The sequence below is a fragment of the Procambarus clarkii genome, chromosome 38 (genome assembly GCF_040958095.1).
Source record: "Procambarus clarkii isolate CNS0578487 chromosome 38, FALCON_Pclarkii_2.0, whole genome shotgun sequence".
NCBI lineage: Eukaryota > Metazoa > Arthropoda > Malacostraca > Decapoda > Cambaridae > Procambarus > Procambarus clarkii.
This window is the reverse complement of record NC_091187.1, coordinates 40248556-40269619: the sequence shown is the minus strand read 5'-3', so window position 1 is coordinate 40269619 and position 21064 is coordinate 40248556. Positions and strand designations below refer to the sequence as shown.

Sequence of the window (21064 nt, the reverse complement as noted above, 5' to 3'; positions counted from 1 at the left end):
ATATATATATATATATATATATTATAATATATATACACACATATATATATATAGGTTATATATAGGAATCTATATGTGTCTATATATAGACACATATAGATTCTTCTATATAGACATTAGCCATTTTCATTCTTCATCATATCCAAGTCTGCTGTGTGATGCACATGTCTTCTTGCTTCACCACCCTGTAATGAAATATTGTTTGTTACTAATTGTTTTCAATAATACATTATTTTATTATATAATATTTAATTTATTAATTAAAAACCGTTTCCATATTATAGAAAAAAAAACTAAAACAAGAATCTATATAAAACTATAGAATAGAATAGAATCTATATAGAATCTATATATCATATATATTTATAAAAATAAATATATATATATATATAAATATATATATATATATATTTATATATATGTGTGTATATCACGAAAATAAACACGTGATTAAAAATGTGACAATGTCAGACCACGGAGGAAGAATGAAACAGGAATTTCCTTAAGTACTTTTGTATATTAAATACATCTTCAGAAGGACCTTCTGAAGATGTATTTAATATACAAAAGTACTTAAGGAAATTCCTGTTTCATTCTTCCTCCGTGGTCTGACATTGTCATATTTATATATATATATATTATTATATCCTGCATTATTCCAGCCCATTATTAGAGATAGTAGCCACCTCTTATTTTGGTTTTCTTTCATTATTAGTGCTCAGAAAATTAAATATATCTACATATTTAGTCAAAATCAGTTACATTATTTTATCTTATTCATAGCATAAATGTTCTCGAAGATTACTAAAAAGAAATTGAATTAGACTACAGCAAATTGGCAAACTTTACCTTGTATCTGTTTCCACCGAGTTTGTTTGGGGCGTTCTTCAACATATCAGCAATACTTGTCTCAACATCTCTTTCAGTTGCATTAGCGTGGGTGTTGATACAGGCTTCTGGAAATTTATAAGAATTAATTAATATATATAATTATAATTCACTTTGCTATTCCCCATTCCACAGTCCTCTCGTCCTTCCCACTTCCCTGTCCCCACATCATCCCCACTATTCCCACTTCCCTGTCCCATCGTCCTCCTTACCATTTTCCCCTCCCCTGTCCTTCTTCCTCCCCCACCATCTCCCATTCACCTGTCCCTTTGTCCTCCCCAGCATTCCCCTGTCCCCACCATCCCCAACTCCCCAGTCCCCTCGTCCTCCCCACCATTACCCTCTCCTCTGTCCCCTCGTCTTCCCCACCATACCCCCCTCTCGTCCTCCCCACCATTCCAAACTACCTCATCCGATGCATTCTATAATGGTCTGATGCTTCCATCAGAAAATTGGGAACATCAAATGATCTGATATTCCCATCACTGAAAAATAAGAACAGCTAAAAAAATGAAATGAAAAAAATAAAAAAATAAACTATACTCATGAAATGAACAGTATGGTAAACAAAACAGCTCAATTTCAATGCAATGTCACACAAAATTATTAAATCGAAATGAAAATAAATTGAAATCTATGAAAATTCAAATTATCAATGCAATCGGAAATATTGAAATAATATCGCAACATAATATAGTGTGGGTTGCTCTTACGTGCAACAGACGGTGCTGTTTTTCAAAAAAGGCATGGTTTTACCTGTCACAAGTGTGGCATCTATACTTATACTCACGAAATGAACGGTATGGTAAACAACATAGCTCAATTGCAATGCAATGTCACAATAACATTTAATAACAATAATAACAATAACATTTAAATATACTTTAAGATATAATCTAGAAGAAAATAAGAACATTGAAACGGTTCATGAACTCGATTTCAATAAAGGACACTATGGGGAACTTTGAAAAACAGTTAATGAGTATAATTAGACAGACTTGTTGCTAGGCAGAGGAGTAAATAATGAGATATATGGCAAATTTTGCAAAATATACGGCACACAAACATTCATACCCAAACAAAGCAAAATGCTAGGTAAGAACAAAGCAGTTGGCCCGTAGGGGAAAGGAGATACCCACAAGACTGGAATACAAGTCATTAACAAGCACACAAGTACTATACTACACAACAACCGCACTACTACCAGAACTGGACGAATCACTACCAAAACAACACATTGCACATCACTACCAAAACAACACAACACAACACAAGCATTGGCAAAGAATTATAGACCAGTTGCACTAACATCCCACATAATAAAATTATTTGAGAGTGATCAGGAGTCAGATTACTAGTTTTATAGAGACCAATGACCTCCACAATCCAGGCCAACAAGGATTTAGAGCAGGAAGATATTGAAATACCTCTTACAGCTATCTCTCATGTCCTCTACTTGTACAGTACAGCTACTTGACCATTACGACAAAATCACTGAGATATGAGATAATGATGACACTAACCTCATCTACTCAGACTCCAACCCACTCATATTAAATAATGATGTAAACAATAAATTAAAAAAAAATCCACTTATTAATGTCAACCAACAAACTCCCACTAAACATAGAAAGGACCTACGACATCTTACTTGGGAGCAAATCAACAAATGCAATTCATCTACAGTTACACAATGTTAGCATCAGAAATAAAGAAGATGGTAAGTTCCTTGGTCTATACTTAGATCTGCCCGAAACGCTATGAGTGCTTGTTGCTTTACAAGAATGTATAACTTCAAGTCATTGTACTCTCCCCCAATGTACCTTCTTGTATATAAAGAAAAAATAAATAAATAAACAAACACATAATAAATCAATACTTACTAAATTTTGTCTATTATGTAGCAAAGAAGCAGGTCTACGGAAGGCTTTTCTGTTGAGTTCGAAGCCCAGATTACTCGTGGTCTCTGAAATAAGTTAAGATTATAAGTATAAAATTTATAAATCCAAATAATAAATCCGGTATTGCTCAATTTCAGATGCAGACGTACTGAATGATATATCAGACTGTCAGCATGGTATTCGATCTGGAAGGTCCAGTGTAACGAATTTACTCAGTTTCTATGATCGAGCCACAGAGATCTATAAAGAATTCTGATCAAGAAAGAGATCTAGGGGTGGTTTTAGATAGAAAACTATAACCTGAGGATCATATTAAGAACATTCTGCGAGGGGCCTATGCTACACTTTTTAACTTTAGAATTGCTTTTAAATACATAGGTCAAAAAGTTTTAAAAGTTTTAAAAGTTTTTTAAACCTCTCGTGTATCATGAGTGTGTTAAAGCTTCAGATGGTGCATTCAGATGATGAATATTACCTAGTTCCTTCATCTGGGAAGAATGAACACATATTGGTGCATTCGGATGATAAAAACTAACTACTGTAGTTTAATTGATCAACAGACTGTATATCATATGCAGACTGTATGTGGATCTGCGGGCCACTCCAAACAACAGCCTGGTGGACCAAGCTCCACCAGGGCTAAAGCACAAAGTGATATAGATGTGATAGAGAAACTAGGTCAAATGGAGGAGTAGGTCTGTATATTAAACAGCACCTGACGTGCACAGAGCTACTAAACTCAATGTGGTGGTAGAGTGGTGGGGTGGGGGGGGGGAAACATTGCAGAAAAAAACAAAAATACAATTTGGTCAACAAAACAGCATTGTTTAAAATAGAAGACATGGGTTGACATTTTGGGGGTAAGGTAGGTTACATTGAGTTAATTAGTTAGTACTTAGTTTTTATCTTAAACTGGTTGGGAGAGGTACAGTGTTGCTGTGCTGGTGAAAGAACACCTAAAGGTAAATTAAATAATGATTGCGAATCCACAAGAAGTTGACATAATAGCGCTAGAGATCTGCAATCAGGATGATAAACTTTCCTTAAAGAATTTGACAAACACTTGCTGATAGGACATGAAGTAAATGAAATGTATGTCAAGTTTTGTGAAATATATGATAAAAGCATAACAAAATTTGTACCAAAGGAGAGATGCAGAACTAGGAAAAGGGGTTTGTTCAACAGAAATTGCGAGAGGGCCTGAGACCCAAACACACACAAATGGAATCAATATATAGCAAGAGGCCAAACCCCCAAACATACAAGCGATGCAAAGATGCGAGAAACAGCAGCAGCATTAAGGAGAGGGACTTAAGGACCATAAATAAAGTGTGAAAATAAACTCGAGTAAATTTTTTTAACTATCGACAGTGAAGAAAAACAAATATTCAGACGATTTGTGTTAGAATCATTAATCTTACACTTTCGGTCATATTCAACAACACAAATACATACACACACATTCCTGTTGCTGTAGCAAGTGAAGAATTACACACACAGATCACAATAACGTGATGCATCAAATGAACAAATCCACAAGGGCCGTGACGAGGATTCGAACCTGCGTCCGGGAGCATCCCAGACACTGCCTTAATCGACTGAGCTACAACAGGGTAAAAGGGTTGAAACCGAAGTTCTACTGAACTTACTGGATCCCATAGCCTCTCCGAGGCACAAACCAGGCTTTTACACAACCCCCCCCCTGCACCCGAGCTATGTCAACAGGCCGTTCTCCCTCTTCGCCCTTACATCATCACACACAGATCACAATAACGTGATGCATCAAATGAACAAATCCACAAGGGCCGTGATGAGGATTCAAACCTGTGTCTGGGAGCATCCCAGACACTGCCTTAATCGACTGAGCTACGACAGGGTAAAAGGGTTGAAACCAAACTTCTACTGAACTTCCTGGATCCTTTTACCCTGTTGTAGCTCAGTCGATTAAGTAAATGCCACTACTTTTGCAAAATTATTACGAGATCTATTATTCTATAGAATAATGCATATAAATGCATATATGCATATAAATACAAAACAAGTAAATGTAAATAATTTTACCTTGCACCTAGATCCACCAAGCCTGTATGGCGCGCGTTTCAGTACTTCGGAAATCTAGAACTATCTTGAATCTCTAATCTGCAATGAAACAATACATATTATTGCACTTACCAAAACATGGATGAATGTAGAAAATACAGAACTATTAGCTGAATATCAAATAAATGGATTTAATCTATTTCACACAGATAGATATATTAGATATTATATTATATTCCTTTCCTCCCTAGAATCTGGATGTAGCAGGTGCTCAATTGTCAAAAGTGAAAAATTTGGTTTATTTAACATACACGCCATAGACCGGCTTGGGAAAAAAAGTTCGTAAAACCCAGGGGCCATAGACCGGCTTGGGAAAAAAAGTTCGTAAAACCCAGGGGCCATAGACCGGCTATGAAAGAAAATTTGAGAAAACCCTGGGGCCATAGAACGGCTATTTAATCCCCTGGAACGGACCTGTGCATGGGCCACTGAGGCATCGAAAAAAAACATAGACCGGCTTGGGAAAAAAGCAAAATAGCCGGTCTATGGCCCAGCTGATGGCTGTGCATGAATGGCTAATGGCTAATGGCTGTTAGTTATGGAGCTAGGTTAGACTATGTATGTTTAAATCTCTGATTTAAACAGAGCCAGTGTTCAGTCAAATAACTGAATTTATCAAATCTTATCCTTGTATAATATACAAGCTGATGTGAGATCCCTGTCTACAGGTGGACTGGAACTATTATCCAGTAGGCAGTCTACTGTATTTTATCAAACCCTTATTAGTATAATAGATCTCGTAATAATTTTGCAAAAATAATGGCATTTACTATTTTTAAAAGATTATTAGAAAATTTACAGAAATGGTGCATTCGGAAGACAAAACCAATTTTTCACTTTTGACAATTGAGCACCTGCTACATCCAGATTCTAGGGAGGAAAGGAAGGACGATCTTACTGGATCCCATAGCCTCTCCGAGGCACAAACCAGGCTTTTACATAACCCCCCCCCCTGCACCCGAGCTTTTTAAAATAGTAAATGCCACTATTTTTGCAAAATTATTACGAGATCTATTATTCTAATAAGAGTTTGATAAAATACAAACCCTGGGGCCATAGAACGGCTATTTAATCCCCTGGAACGGACCTGTGCATGGGCCACTGAGGCATCGAAAAAAAACATAGACCGGCTTGGGAAAAAAGCAAAATAGCCGGTCTATGGCCCAGCTGATGGCTGTGCATGAATGGCTAATGGCTAATGGCTGTTAGTTATGGAGCTAGGTTAGACTATGTATGTTTAAATCTCTGATTTAAACAGAGCCAGTGTTCAGTCAAATAACTGAATTTATCAAATCTTATCCTTGTATAATATACAAGCTGATGTGAGATCCCTGTCTACAGGTGGACTGGAACTATTATCCAGTAGGCAGTCTACTGTATTTTATCAAACCCTTATTAGTATAATAGATCTCGTAATAATTTTGCAAAAATAATGGCATTTACTATTTTTAAAAGATTATTAGAAAATTTACAGAAATGGTGCATTCGGAAGACAAAACCAATTTTTCACTTTTGACAATTGAGCACCTGCTACATCCAGATTCTAGGGAGGAAAGGAAGGACGATCTTACTGGATCCCATAGCCTCTCCGAGGCACAAACCAGGCTTTTACATAACCCCCCCCCCCCTGCACCCGAGCTTTTTAAAATAGTAAATGCCACTATTTTTGCAAAATTATTACGAGATCTATTATTCTAATAAGAGTTTGATAAAATACAAACCCTGGGGCCATAGAACGGCTATTTAATCCCTTGGAACGGACCTGTGCATGGGCCACTGAGGCATCGAAAAAAAACATAGACCGGCTTGGGAAAAAAGCAAAATAGCCGGTCTATGGCCCAGCTGATGGCTGTGCATGAATGGCTAATGGCTGTTAATTATGGAGCTAGGTTAGACTATGTATGTTTAAATCTCTGATTTAAACAGAGCCAGTGTTCAGTCAAATAACTGAATTTATCAAATCTTATCCTTGTATAATATACAAGCTGATGTGAGATCCCTGTCTACAGGTGGACTGGAACTATTATCCAGTAGGCAGTCTACTGTATTTTATCAAACCCTTATTAGTATAATAGATCTCGTAATAATTTTGCAAAAATAATGGCATTTACTATTTTTAAAAGATTATTAGAAAATTTACAGAAATGGTGCATTCGGAAGACAAAACCAATTTTTCACTTTTGACAATTGAGCACCTGCTACATCCAGATTCTAGGGAGGAAAGGAAGGACGATCTTACTGGATCCCATAGCCTCTCCGAGGCACAAACCAGGCTTTTACATAACCCCCCCCCCCCCTGCACCCGAGCTTTTTAAAATAGTAAATGCCACTATTTTTGCAAAATTATTACGAGATCTATTATTCTAATAAGAGTTTGATAAAATACAAACCCTGGGGCCATAGAACGGCTATTTAATCCCCTGGAACGGACCTGTGCATGGGCCACTGAGGCATCGAAAAAAAACATAGACCGGCTTGGGAAAAAAGCAAAATAGCCGGTCTATGGCCCAGCTGATGGCTGTGCATGAATGGCTAATGGCTAATGGCTGTTAGTTATGGAGCTAGGTTAGACTATGTATGTTTAAATCTCTGATTTAAACAGAGCCAGTGTTCAGTCAAATAACTGAATTTATCAAATCTTATCCTTGTATAATATACAAGCTGATGTGAGATCCCTGTCTACAGGTGGACTGGAACTATTATCCAGTAGGCAGTCTACTGTATTTTATCAAACCCTTATTAGTATAATAGATCTCGTAATAATTTTGCAAAAATAATGGCATTTACTATTTTTAAAAGATTATTAGAAAATTTACAGAAATGGTGCATTCGGAAGACAAAACCAATTTTTCACTTTTGACAATTGAGCACCTGCTACATCCAGATTCTAGGGAGGAAAGGAAGGACGATCTTACTGGATCCCATAGCCTCTCCGAGGCACAAACCAGGCTTTTACATAACCCCCCCCCCCTGCACCCGAGCTTTTTAAAATAGTAAATGCCACTATTTTTGCAAAATTATTACGAGATCTATTATTCTAATAAGAGTTTGATAAAATACAAACCCTGGGGCCATAGAACGGCTATTTAATCCCCTGGAACGGACCTGTGCATGGGCCACTGAGGCATCGAAAAAAAACATAGACCGGCTTGGGAAAAAAGCAAAATAGCCGGTCTATGGCCCGGCTGATGGCTGTGCATGGATGGCTAATGGCTGTTAGTTATGGAGCTAGGTTAGACTATGTATGTTTAAATCTCTGATTTAAACAGAGCCGGCTAATGGCTGTTTGTTATGGAGCTAGGTTAGACTATAGGCTAGGCTAGGTTAGAGCCAGTGTTCAGTCAAATAACTGAATTTATCAAATCTTATCCTTGTATAATATACAAGCTGATGTGAGATCCCTGTCTACAGGTGGACTGGAACTTCTATCAACTAATCCATACATCAAACCTGTCCCTTACAGCCCACAATCTATCATTAGGAAAACCATGTGAGAAATCTTTAAGGAATTCTGATAAAGAAAGAGATCTAGGGGTGGTTCTAAATAGAAAACTATCACCTGAGGACCACATAAAGAACATTGTGTGAGGAGCCTATGCCATGCATTCCAACTTCAACAGCATGTTGTGGGGTGCCGATATTGTGTGCCATCACATGTAAACCAATCAAGCCCACAAATACGTCAACATGGACCAGCATTACACCGTCTAACATACTCTGTCAGATGTAACAACTAAATTTGTGAATTCAAGACCTAATCTATTGCATAACACAGTGTTAGTACGAGAAAAACATTACTTACATTCGAAGCCGTGTTTTAAAATGGCGCGGACCTTGGTCTACTGACGCTCCACACTGTGTGTTCGTTTGCGTATGATGAACGTGTGACAATTTACTACAACAATTATTTAATTATTCTTATTCTTTATTTTACTATTTTTAGGGTACATGAAATTTCCAAATTATTTGCACACAATAATATAATTGCATTGTCATAACCTTTATATATTACGGAAAATACGATGACATGAACGAAGTCAAAGTGAAGTTGAAGTCAAAGTCATTCGCCGAACGTATTAGTCATTTTTTTTCTCCCAAACGATAGGGGATAACAAATCCACAGAGCATATAAGTGTAGAGTAAAGTCAATTTTATTCAGGAAAGTACATACATAGTTGATTTACAAACATAATGTTGGATTTATAGATAGAGCTAGTGCATACAATACCTAAAGCCAATATAGTAGGCATATAGCATTTCAGGCAACCGGGCAGTATATATGGACCCCTTACTCAAATCTCTGAATATGTTAGATATTAAGTCCCTGCACATACTCTCATGTGTATTTTATATATATAAAACGCTGCACTGTAATGTCAATCCTGACCCTAAAAGCTTCCTAGAAGGTTGTAACAGATCCCATGAGCACCACACCAGAAACAAATACCTGTAGGTGTGTACTGGTGCCTTATAGTGTGTACTCGTACCTTATGGTGTGTACTGGGGCCTTATGGTGTATACTGGTGCTTTATGGTGTGTACTGGTGCCTTATGGTGTGTTCTAGTGCCTTATGGTGCGTACTGGTGCCGTATGGAGTGTACTGGTGCCTTATGGTGTGTACTGGTGCATTATTGTGTGTACTGGTGCCTTATTGTGTACTGGTGCCTTATGGTGTGTACTGGTGCATTATGGTGTGTACTGGTGCATTATGGTGTGTACTGGTGCATTATGGTGTGTACTGGTGCCTTATGGTGTGTGTTCTGGTGCCTTATGGTGTGTACTGGTGCCATATGATGTGTACTGGTGCATTATGGTGTGTACTGGTGCCTTATGGTGTGTACTGGTGCATTATGGCGTGTACTGGTGCCTTATAGTGTGTACTGGTGCATTATGGTGTGTACTGGTGCCTTATGGTGTGTACTTGTACCTTATTGTGTATACTGGTGCCTTATGGTGTGTACTGGTTCCTTATGGTGTGTACTGGGGCTTTATTGTGTGTACTGGTGCTTTATGGTGTGTACTGGTGCCTTATGGTGTGTTCTGGTGCCGTATGGTGCGTACTGGTGTCTTATGGTGTGTACTGGTGCCTTATGGTGTGTCCTGGTGCCTTATGGTGTGTAATGGTGCCTTATGGTGTGTACTGGTGCCTTATGGTATATACTGGTGCCTTATAGTGTGTACTGGTTCCTTATGGTGTGTACTGGTGCCTTATGGTGTGTACTGGTGCCGTATGGTGTGTACTGGTGCCTTATGGTGTGTACTGGTGCCTTATGGTGTGTACTGGTGCCTTATGGTGTGTTCTGGTGCCTTATGGTGTGTGTTCTGGTGCCTTATGGCGTGTACTGGTGCCTTATAGTGTGTACTGGTACCTTATTGTGTGTACTGGTGCATTATGGTGTGTATAATGCACACTTTAGTGCGCGCGGCACTAGCTGGAAAAACAAGCGGGTTGTGCTCAAGCGTAAACACAAAAAAGTTTATAATCTTTTCACGCTGCTAACCTCAATTCTCGAGCTACGTTTTTCATTTTGGTATCAATGCGTTGGCAATAAAATTCTCTACAAGATCATATGCATAAAATGTCACCGAAGCATTTGGTATCCCACCACGAAGTAAATAAACACGAAGATGACTCGCCGTGACTCCCAAACAGGAAGTAAATGTTCATACTCTTTCGTTTGTTGCCAGCCTCACAGTCATCCTACAGCGCTCATTTTGATATCACTGAACTCACAATAAAATTCCCCACCCAGACATATGCCTATCAATGTCTAATTATGGTATCGGGTGACCCGCACGAGTGTGGGAACTGGGCGAAGCATTAGCCGTGATTTCAGCAGGGACGACACTGGTGTGATGCAGGGCTTTGAATGTTTATACTGATTTGACTGTCCTGACATTATTTCTGGAGCTACGTATTTCATTTTTATAGCAATGTGTTCGCAATAGAAAGTTCTATAAGAACATGGGTAGAGTTGGCCAACACAGCGTCAAATAAATTTGCGGCGAATAAAATCTTACGCGTGTTTGTACCCGTGAGCGTCAAAAGTTTTTACTTTGCTCATGTTTTTCAAGTTTATACTTGTTTCACACCGTTTTTTTTTGTATAGTGTTCGGAATAAAATTCCCTACACAGACATATGCATATCAAATACAATTCCTTGGAATTCACAGCTGTAGAGATGACGGAAAACACACAACCGGAACCCGCTCTTGACACTCCAACTCACACCCGCAACACCCACAAAAAAAGTTTCTCTTGTTTCATGTATACTTACTTTAGTTTTCGTGCTACAGTTCTCATTTAGGTATCAAAATATTCCTAAGAAAATAGACTACAATACTGAAACAATCTAAGACAATTATGTGTACTTACCAAAGCAAAGACGATTGTAGTAAAATAAGTTGAGCATTTTATCTCCACTCGACCTCCTTCAGGTACTGATTCCTGAAGTTGCTCAACAGATGTTCCTAGGTGGAGTGAAGCTGATGTAGGTGGTTATTTCTTGTCCACCCAATACACCCTTTTCCTGTGATAAGTGGTGTAACAAGGTATGACGCAAAGTGGAACATCGCATGTCTTGCACGCTATACCAGTTTCCTTCCTGATACCCGACTTTGAACACACTTCACACCTGCGACGTTTGGGGATTTTTACCAGCTCATGTTTCAATTTATAGTTCAGGCGAGTCTCTGCTATAACAACACGTCGCTGTTGTCTCTGGGTTGGCAATAAACTACTGTCTGAATCGTCGCTCTCACTATTGTTTTCAAACACTAATGTGGAATATGAATTATCTTCATCAGATTCAGCTTCAGCACTAGGTGTAGACGTGAAGAGAGGGCGCCTCACACCCGACGGGCCAGGTGTTGACGGGTCAGCAGCAGGATACACAGGACCAGTGTCATGATTTATGTCTGGAGCATGAACTAGATGTGGAGATGGTGTAGTTGTTGCAGGCCACTCTGCCTTGTCAAATTTCAATAAAGACCAAATAGCAACTTCATGGAACTAGAGCAGAGTTAGTTTCCTTCGATCATCTGTGTTGGCCTTGTACAATGCATTTACAATGCATTGAGTAAAGACCAAATAGCAACTTCATGGAACTAGAGCAGAGTTAGTTTCCTTCGATCATCTGTGTTGGCCTTGTACAATGCAACCACAAGTTGACATTGAATGTGAATTAACAATGAGACAAGTAAGATTTATACTAATACATTTATACTAACTCTGTTGAGCGTTGACCATTTATACATCAAATCTGTTGATGTGAGCACTTTAGTTTAGTCTGCCGTTTAAAGAAAATAAGAGCATATCAATGGTATATCACAGAAAACGAATTTATCATAAACTCATGTATTTGTCTTATCATATTGAACTGCATTCATATTTTTAATATATAACAATATGAATATACAAATTTCTGTAAATCCCCTACCTTGTTGGAATCTGTGGAAATGAATGAGCAAATGTGCTGGCTGAAGGCGCTGAAGGAAACCACATTGGTTTCATTTTGGATACAAATGTCCATGGAGATTCAAAATGGAAACTAATTATATAGTTGAACCTGCAGAGACGAGTTTAAGAATCTGTGTTGAGAGTGATGGACACAGCCTTCACAATTATACTTCAGAGAATGTAAACATCTAAGAGTCATTAGAAATATGTGTAGAATAATAAACCCTACATTGTTTGAGTTAGGGAAAACACCATTTGTGATATATAGATACTATAGCTGTTCCTAAAGATTCACCCTTTTTTGCACCAGCAAGATAACATATAAGATTTTAAGAGTTGACGAATGTTAATATTCTTGTTTGATAAACTGTGAACTTGAGACATAGTTAATAAGAACATATTAACACAACAAAATGTTTTCAGAATCTTTAACACCACTTTCCAGCAACTTATATAATTTATATAAATTATTTTAGAGAATAATACATAAATTATATATTTAAACATGATATAGTGTTTAGTGGAATGTATAAGGAGTCAAATTGTGTTAAAAAGAGCAATTTTTAGAAAATTTGGAAAAATACTTTTTTCTGTTCAAATTATAACTAAATGGATTTTAAAGGTTTCACTCAGCCAATATATATCATTCACAATTTATTAATGAATTTTACAAAAAAACACCATAAATTTTATATTTAAACATGTAAAAACTATTTGTTTTACATTTGGAAGAAAATAATTGTAGAAAAACAATTTATAATTAAACCTTTGTGTTTGGATTTTTTGAGTAAAAGTTTCTCAAAGGCTCTCCTGCACCATTCTCAATGCAAATCATTCCCACACCTATGGGAAGAGATAGGCGAACGTTGTGTAGATGATTTGTGTTTGCTGGGTAACACAACACCTATACCCCCTATTAGACTATTTTACAGGAACTTCTTTTCCACAGCTCATAAAACGGAGGAAAGGGTCCTGAAAGATATTGTTAATAGAAACGTTATCCCTACAGACAAAAATCAGAGGATACAACTGACGATTTACTATAAAACCAGAAAAACGGCCAGCCTACTCATGAGAAACTCTCCAGACACAAAACAGAACGCTTTAAAAGAGACTAACGTCGTCTATGCCTTCAAATGCCCACTTGGGGACTGTAAGCTCCAAAAAACCCAGTATATAGGCAAGACAACAACATCTCTTTCTAGGCGTTTAACGATGCATAAGCAACAGGGCTCCATTAAGGAACATATAATCTCTTCCCACAACCAAACCATCGCCAGAGAAATCCTAGTAAACAACACAGAAATCATCGATAGATACAGCGATAGCAGGCAGCTTGACGTTTGCGAGGCACTACACATCAAGAAGTCAACACCAGCAATCAACAGCCAATTATTGCACAACTATATTCTACCCACCTCAAGACTCCGCTCCAATATAGAAGCATCAAGAAATATGGACCAATAGGCTTTCTACAAACACTTCTATTCAATATCCATTGTTTCGTGTTCTGTCTTGTGTTGATGAAATTAATACCCTATTAATACTTTTGTTCTGTCTTGTGTTGATGAAATTAATACCCTATTAATACCACATTTTGTTCTGTCTTGTGTTAATGCCACATCACCCCTTCCACCTCACTCAAATGTAGATATAAAATCGGAGATACGTAAGTTCTATTCAGTTGTGTATTTGTGAACTAAAGTCTTTGAAAATGTAATAAGTTTTACGAAACGCGCCCGTGTCGCGTCAGACTAGAAATAAAAAATGAATTTTGGAGAATTGATTTTTGATTTACCTCCAACAATGAAGCGTAATGTACGAAAGATTGAGAAAATTCGTGTTAGAATTATTAATCTTACTTTTTCGGTCATATTTAATAATATATGTCTACAGGAAAGACTGCTACCAAAATATACTAATATATATATATATATATATATATATATATATATATATATATATATATATATATATATATATATATATATATATATAAAGGGGTACCACCTCTGGTGCAAGTGTAGGGACCCATAGCCTCGGAGAAGAAAATAATGAATACTCAGAGATGACCTTGTGGATCCTCACTTTTCTTCCCCTTCCACCCCTATTCTTTTAGTGTGTGTGTGTGTGTATATATATCTAACTTTATTTTAAAATTTCATTACACAAAAAGGGTTACAACATTTGTTACATGCAACGTACAAGACTACTTGTCACAAGTTGTACAGCTCCTTAGATGGCGGGCAGGAACCATGGATGCAGTGAGCATTTCCTTTCTGGATCACCACACTAAGGCGCTGAAGAGAAAAAACTGGCGGCTATAGGGTATCTAGTTGTTTCAATTAGCTTGGACCCCAGTTCCTTCAAAAAACTTGCAGCACTTTTACCCCAGGCACCAAGTGTCTCTGAGGCAATGGGCACAAAATTGTTGTGGTGCTCAAGGTCTCTGTATTTACGTTACTTGGCTGCTTCCCGGTGATTGGCAGCTCCTCCTGCTTGTGTAGCACTGAAGTCAACATAGGTGTTGGCTAAGGTTGAAACGCAAGTGTAGTCCCACACCAACTGTCTACCATTCTTCCATGGGGTTCGCCGTGATCCTGTATGGGCGACCGACAGGCTCATCAGAGTTGCGGGGCTTTAGGTAAAGGGGCTCTCTCTCTGCTGGACAACTGGTTGTGGTAAGGCTTCTCTTGATAATGTCGTTAACCTCGCCGTGTCTTGCATGACATCCTCCTGTCCTTAGGCAGAGAAGGCCATGCCGTCCGTACCTGTCGGCCACTGCCTCTCCACAAATACACCTGTATTTAGTGTGGATTGAGGCAGAGAGCCACAGCAATTCGAAGGGCCTGCGGTGTGAAACGAGTGCCAGTTGCTGACATTGGGGTTGCTAATAGGAAGTCCCCCTGCATGGGGAGCTGCTACAGCTTTAAGTCGGGCAGTATCGTGTGGTGTTGTCGCAGCTTCTTGGTCGGCATTGGGGCGATCCCAGCTGGATTGCTTATGGGCTTCAGAAAGCAGTGGTTGGGGTGCTGGTCCTGCGAGAGAGACCCATTTGGTGGTGCAGTCTGCAAAGCTGGGATCATGTATCCCTGCTCATTGAGCTAGGTGCTTAGGAAGAATTTCCTTCACCAAGTTGTCAAATGCCACTGAAGAGGACAGAAACGCTGGTACCGCAATTTGTGTTGCTGTGCACACCCCGAGGCCCCCGAGTCTGACAGGAAGGGAGGCCTGTTTCCACTGTGAGTTGCTGAGAGAAAGGTTGAGGGCTTTTTCTAGCATTGATTTCAGTAAACTGTCGTACTCCTCTATTTTAATATTATTGAAAGATGGCAAACATCTAAGTAGGTAGGTCAGCCTGGGGAGGGACAAGCATCTGGTGATGAGGTAAAGTGCATCATGAGCATCGGTGTCTTCAATCCTCTCATTCATCCTCTTCAGGTCAGTGATCTTCTTACCAAGGACCTCGTTGATGGCATTCCCTCCAAGAGGAGCACCTAGAAGTATGCTGTCCTCAGGGTTGGTTATGTGAATATCAGGCAAAACAACCTTTATTTGCTCTATTATGTTCTGGTTGGTGGAGGTTATTTTGCACTTGGAAGAGTTCAGGGTGAGGCCTAGACTTGCTCCTTGCTCCTGAATTATTCTTATGTCGTACAAAAGTGAGGCTGGGGAGCTGGCTAGAGTACCATCGTCCAAAAACCAAATGTTGAACTCACTGGAAAGGTTATCGGTGACTTCCTTAATGACTAGGCAGAAAAGAAAAGAAGCAAGGGGGTCACCCTGTTGGACACCTTCTTGTGACTCAATTTCGTGTTCCCCGAAAAGCAAAGAGAGATTCTTGCTGTAACATGAGTTTACAAACGGGTAGAGGGAAGGAAAAAGGCGATGAACCGCACTGAGTACTGCATCCCTTCTAACCAGATTGAAAGCATTTTTGAAGTCCAGTTTTATCAGGGCTTTTTCATCCATAATGTTGGCAATGTAGGCTCTAGCTGCATGAGCCGCTGCCTCACACCCTTGGGGAATGCCAAACCCAAGCTGTTTTGGCTTCAGCATGTCTGCTGCTGCCTGACTAACTGTTCTGGCAGCCTTAGCGACGAGGCGCCGGAGTGAATTGCCCACAGCTATCGGTCTGATTCCTCCATCTTTTTTCCTGAGGACACAGAGTGAAGCACCAAAAAAGATAGGCCGTATGGTCTCTGGTATGTTGGCAGCTAGACATATGTTGGAGAATCTAGCTAGTTCCATCAGGAGGCCCTGTGCAATGTCTCCCAGTGCAGGAATAATGAGTTATCATTTTTTAGATTTTTGAACGCATGAATAAATCAACTTGGACAATTAGGAACAGAATTGTTAAGTAAAACACCATACATCATACCCTTGCACACACATTAATATCTTTATCTTCAACTGAGACATCACTATACTTTTCGAGATTGCTGAAACATTTGGCAATATCTACAAAATTTACTGTTCCGTTAGATGTGGCAAAGCTCAGGCCATATCCTAATGCAGTAATCGTGTTGTTATCAAGTTGTCTATCCAAGAGTTGATAACAAAATCCCGGTTGGAGTGTTTATTCCAGTTACTTTGTTGAATAAGTCTCTTCAATTTGAAATCAAGTTTAGTACTCACCTTTCTGTAGTCAGACCTCTAACTAGTATAACAGTAATCCATCAAACACTGGCTCCATTCAGGCGGAATGGCTTGGAGGAAAGCATATTTACAGTTATCCACTACTTTAAAGCATTCACAAACTTCTAATTTAAGTAAATCAATGTTTTTCATAAGCACAATGTGGGGTATCTCATCAAACGGACGATCAGACAATTTAAGAACGCTGTTTGGTAATAATGAACAGGGGTAGCACTTGTTCACTGAGGCATTTTCAAAGAAACCGGAGATGAAGTTTCAAGGAATGAGATGTCACTAAAGTATAACGAAGTTTAGTAACAAAAGGTTTAAGGCTCCTCTCTCTACCATTCCCTTAAACCTTTTGTTACTAAACTTCGTTCTGCTTTAGTGAAATCTCATTCCTTGAATGTGGAACTGACCCGTGTTCAGAAGTACAAGTATCTGGGCATGTATGTTGGATACACATGTGAGAGTAAAAATGCTGAAATAAATCATATCAGCACCTTATGTAAAGCCCGTCTGCATCCTCTAAAAACACTGGCTATTTCTGGTAAAGGTGTTGGGGTACCTATCTTGCGGATGTTATACATAAGTACTGTTCGGTCCCTGATAGACTACGCAGCACCCGTATTGTCTTACACAGGCCAAGGCAGAATTAAAAAAATAGAGCTGATACAGAATGAGGCTATAAGGATTATTCTTGGATGTCAAAGAAATGCAATGATTGAAATAATGAGAATGGAATTAAATTTACAGTGTGTGTGTGATAAGAGTCCGTGACATTAACACTAGAGTATCTATTCGTTTCATGCGGAGAAAAGGAGGGGATAAGATGTTTCAGAGTGTTCAGACCGGCTTGAGTGACGTATACACTTCCAGGAAACTGAGGGAGACACGCTACACGAGGGGATTAGCTCATGACCTCAGGGAATACGATGTACTTGACTGCTGTAAACCTTCTCAACAGTGTAACAGGTCTGCTCCTGTTAAGTACAGAAAATAGACGTCGAAATTGTACCCCTCAAGGTGAAAAAGATTCATCATGAACCGGGACAATTACGGTGTTTGTATGGAAGCATGATATCTCGGTTACCAAGAGGCAACAGTTTACATGTATATTGTGACGGGTCGGTGGCGGAGGATGGCAGGGCAGGGTGTGGTGTCCAAATAAGGAAATATACTGAGCTTGGGACTATGGACAGGATAATTGAACTCCGACTAAGTAATTATGTATCATCCACACAAGCTGAACTGCAGGCCATTCTGGCGTGTTTGGAGGAAGTACGTCATCATGACAAAAATGTTTTTGTATTTGTCGATAGCCGAGGAGCACTTGATTCCTTAAACAGTCAAAACCCAGTCTTCATGTCCATAGTTGAGGATTGTAAGAAAAGAATAACTGAGATACAGCTGAAAGGTCATAGTGTGAAATTCATGTGGATTCCATTTCATGTTGGAATAGTGCTCAACGAGGTGGCGGATGACTTGGCCAAACGTGCCACATCAAAACCACAAGTTGACATTGAATGTGAATTCACAATGAAACAAATAAGAAGCAAAATCAGAAATATTCAGGCGCAGGCAGAAGTGGAGAGGAGAAGTATAATGTATGAGAGAAGTCAAACCATGCAACACTACATGTATGTGAGTCAAAACACCCATTTCACTTATGGTAAAAGGAGAAATGCTTGGAGTGACTGTGTACATGCGGCTCAGGCTTGGTTACAAATATTACTGGGAATATGGGATAGGTGTTCATGATAATGACAGGAAGTGTAAACTATGTGGCATGTTAAGGTCTCACACCCTAGCCCATTATGTTCTTGATTGTCTGTTGATTAATGTATATAGAAACACTGAGAACTGTTCCTGAACAAATAGCCTGGATGTGTCACAACGGAAAGGTTGATGATATTCTTGAGAGATATAAGAATTTTGCACCAAGACTGTAATTTTTTGTTGAATTATCTGCATGTCTCTTGCAAATTGTGTATACAGTATACCTAGGTCATAAAAGTATTTATGTGTATGTCTGATACCATACTACTTGTGTAAAGGAGGAAATGTATATGTTTATCTCTCAGAATGTTTGGTAATATGTTTATTGTTTGTGATGTGTGTCTATGTATGTATTAACACGATGTACTGAACGGGGTGAGAATAGCTTGAGCTGCCTCATCCCTTTGTGTGTATTTTACCTCAATAAACTTATTTAAATTTAAATTTAAATTTCATTCCTTGAAACTTCGTCTCCGGTTTCTTCGAAAATGCCTCAGTGAACAAGTGCTACCCTGTTTATTATTAGTACGTTCATCATTATTACACTAATAGTACAATCAAGTCCAATTTAATACAAAATTCTGCTGGTACAGCAGGTTGTGTGTATTCGATTCCCTGCAATGATTGTGATTCTATGTATCTTGGACAAACAGGAAAGTCCTTACAATTGCGGTTGTCCCAACATGCTTATAGTATTAGAACTGCCCAAATGTCTAGTTCATTGTATCTACACACGAGTTTGTGTGATTACACTATTAAGTGGGATGGAGCAAAAAGCATTACTAATTGTCGTGGTTTCGTGGAACGGAATTTGATCGAGTCTGCCTTAATCAGTGTCTAAGTCTTATCAATGTTAGTACTGGTATGTACAAACTTGATCCATTTTTAAGTTACAATATTGCACAACAGTTTAAGAAAAAACTCTGAAAGGGTTACTATGTCTCATTTCAATATTATATTCATATATTGTGTGTTCATTGAGGCTTTAATCTTTCATCCCTATTCTCTGACCGCTTAATCATATTATTCTAAGCTAAATCTATACCTGCTTCTGGGTAATTCTTTACCTGGGAATATGTGGTCATATTCAGCTGTTGACCTGTACCCTCCCTTTGTTTCTCCTAGTGAGTCTGGTGTTGATAACGGCTGTAAAACAGCCGAAACGTTCATCTTCCTTTCCAATTTCTTTGTGGATTTTCTGCATATATATATATATATATATATATATATATATATATATATATATATATATATATATATTATATACAGTGGTACCTCGCATAACGATCACCCCAAAAGACGAACATTTTGGGTAACGAACGGCCCGATCGGCGTCAAATCGTCCCGTATGATGAACGCTGGTTTGAGTAACGTCAACACCACATGGTGGGGTTGCGCTGCTTCTTGCACATTCTTAGACGCCTCCGACGATGCACATAAATTATGTTGTTCTTGTTTAAAGATGCTAATGATGCTGGGATATAAAAGGGTGACTGCTGAGATGTTGAAAAGCATTGACGTTTTTGTAGAAAAAAAGAAATGAAATGTCTGATATACAACAAATGTCAAAAAGGTTTGTTCGGCAGGTAGGCTGCTCCATTATAACAATCTTTGTTTCAAATGTGTTCGATTTGTTTTGTATTTGTCATTTACGTCTCAATAATGGAGAAGCCTACCTTACATACACTGAATAAACCATTATGACATTTTCCTTTCTTCAAATGTGTTCAATATTTATTATTCATTTGTCTTATAGCAAAAGGTTCGTTCGGTGGTCGGCAGGTAGGCTGCTCCATGTTTCTTACATACAAAAAACGTAAATAATAAAAAAAATGAAGAATTTTGAAAACCAGTACAAAGGTCAAAAAGGTTCGTTCGGTGGTCTACAGGTCGGCTCCTCCATGTTTCTTAAATAAAAAAAAAACGAAAATAAAAGAACTGTTGAAACAATTTGAAAAATGGACAAATGCCATAAAGGTTTGTTCAGTGTTTGTCGGGTAGGCTGCTCCATTATTGAGACGTAAGTGACAAACACAAAACAAATGGAACACATTTGAAACAAAGAAAGATTGTCATAATGGAGCAGCCTACCCAACAAACACTGAACGAACCTTTTGCTATAACGAATATGAAAGACAAGGGCTGCTGGCTGGGTTAGTACTGCGTGAGCAACCACTTGTGGCACACGCGCCTCTGGCTCTCAAACACCTGTCCCACACGGTGTTGAAAGACTGCGCTCAATCAGTGCAATTCAGACCCTATTGTTTGAAGAACATAAGGGTCATAACATTGGTGAAGC

At 38.7% G+C, this 21064-nt stretch overlaps 1 long non-coding RNA gene across 1 annotated transcript in view; it reads right to left on the bottom strand.

The window, feature by feature from the left end:
• Positions 1-119: 119 nt before the first annotated feature.
• LOC138372434 (uncharacterized) overlaps positions 120-21064 on the bottom strand; it is a 189078-nt gene continuing 168133 nt past the window's right edge. Inside the window, exons 3-5 of the long non-coding RNA XR_011230870.1 lie at positions 2772-2854; positions 850-956; positions 120-185 (exon numbers count right to left, since the gene is read on the bottom strand). This is a non-coding gene — a long non-coding RNA (uncharacterized lncRNA). The remainder of the gene's footprint in view (positions 186-849; positions 957-2771; positions 2855-21064) is intronic.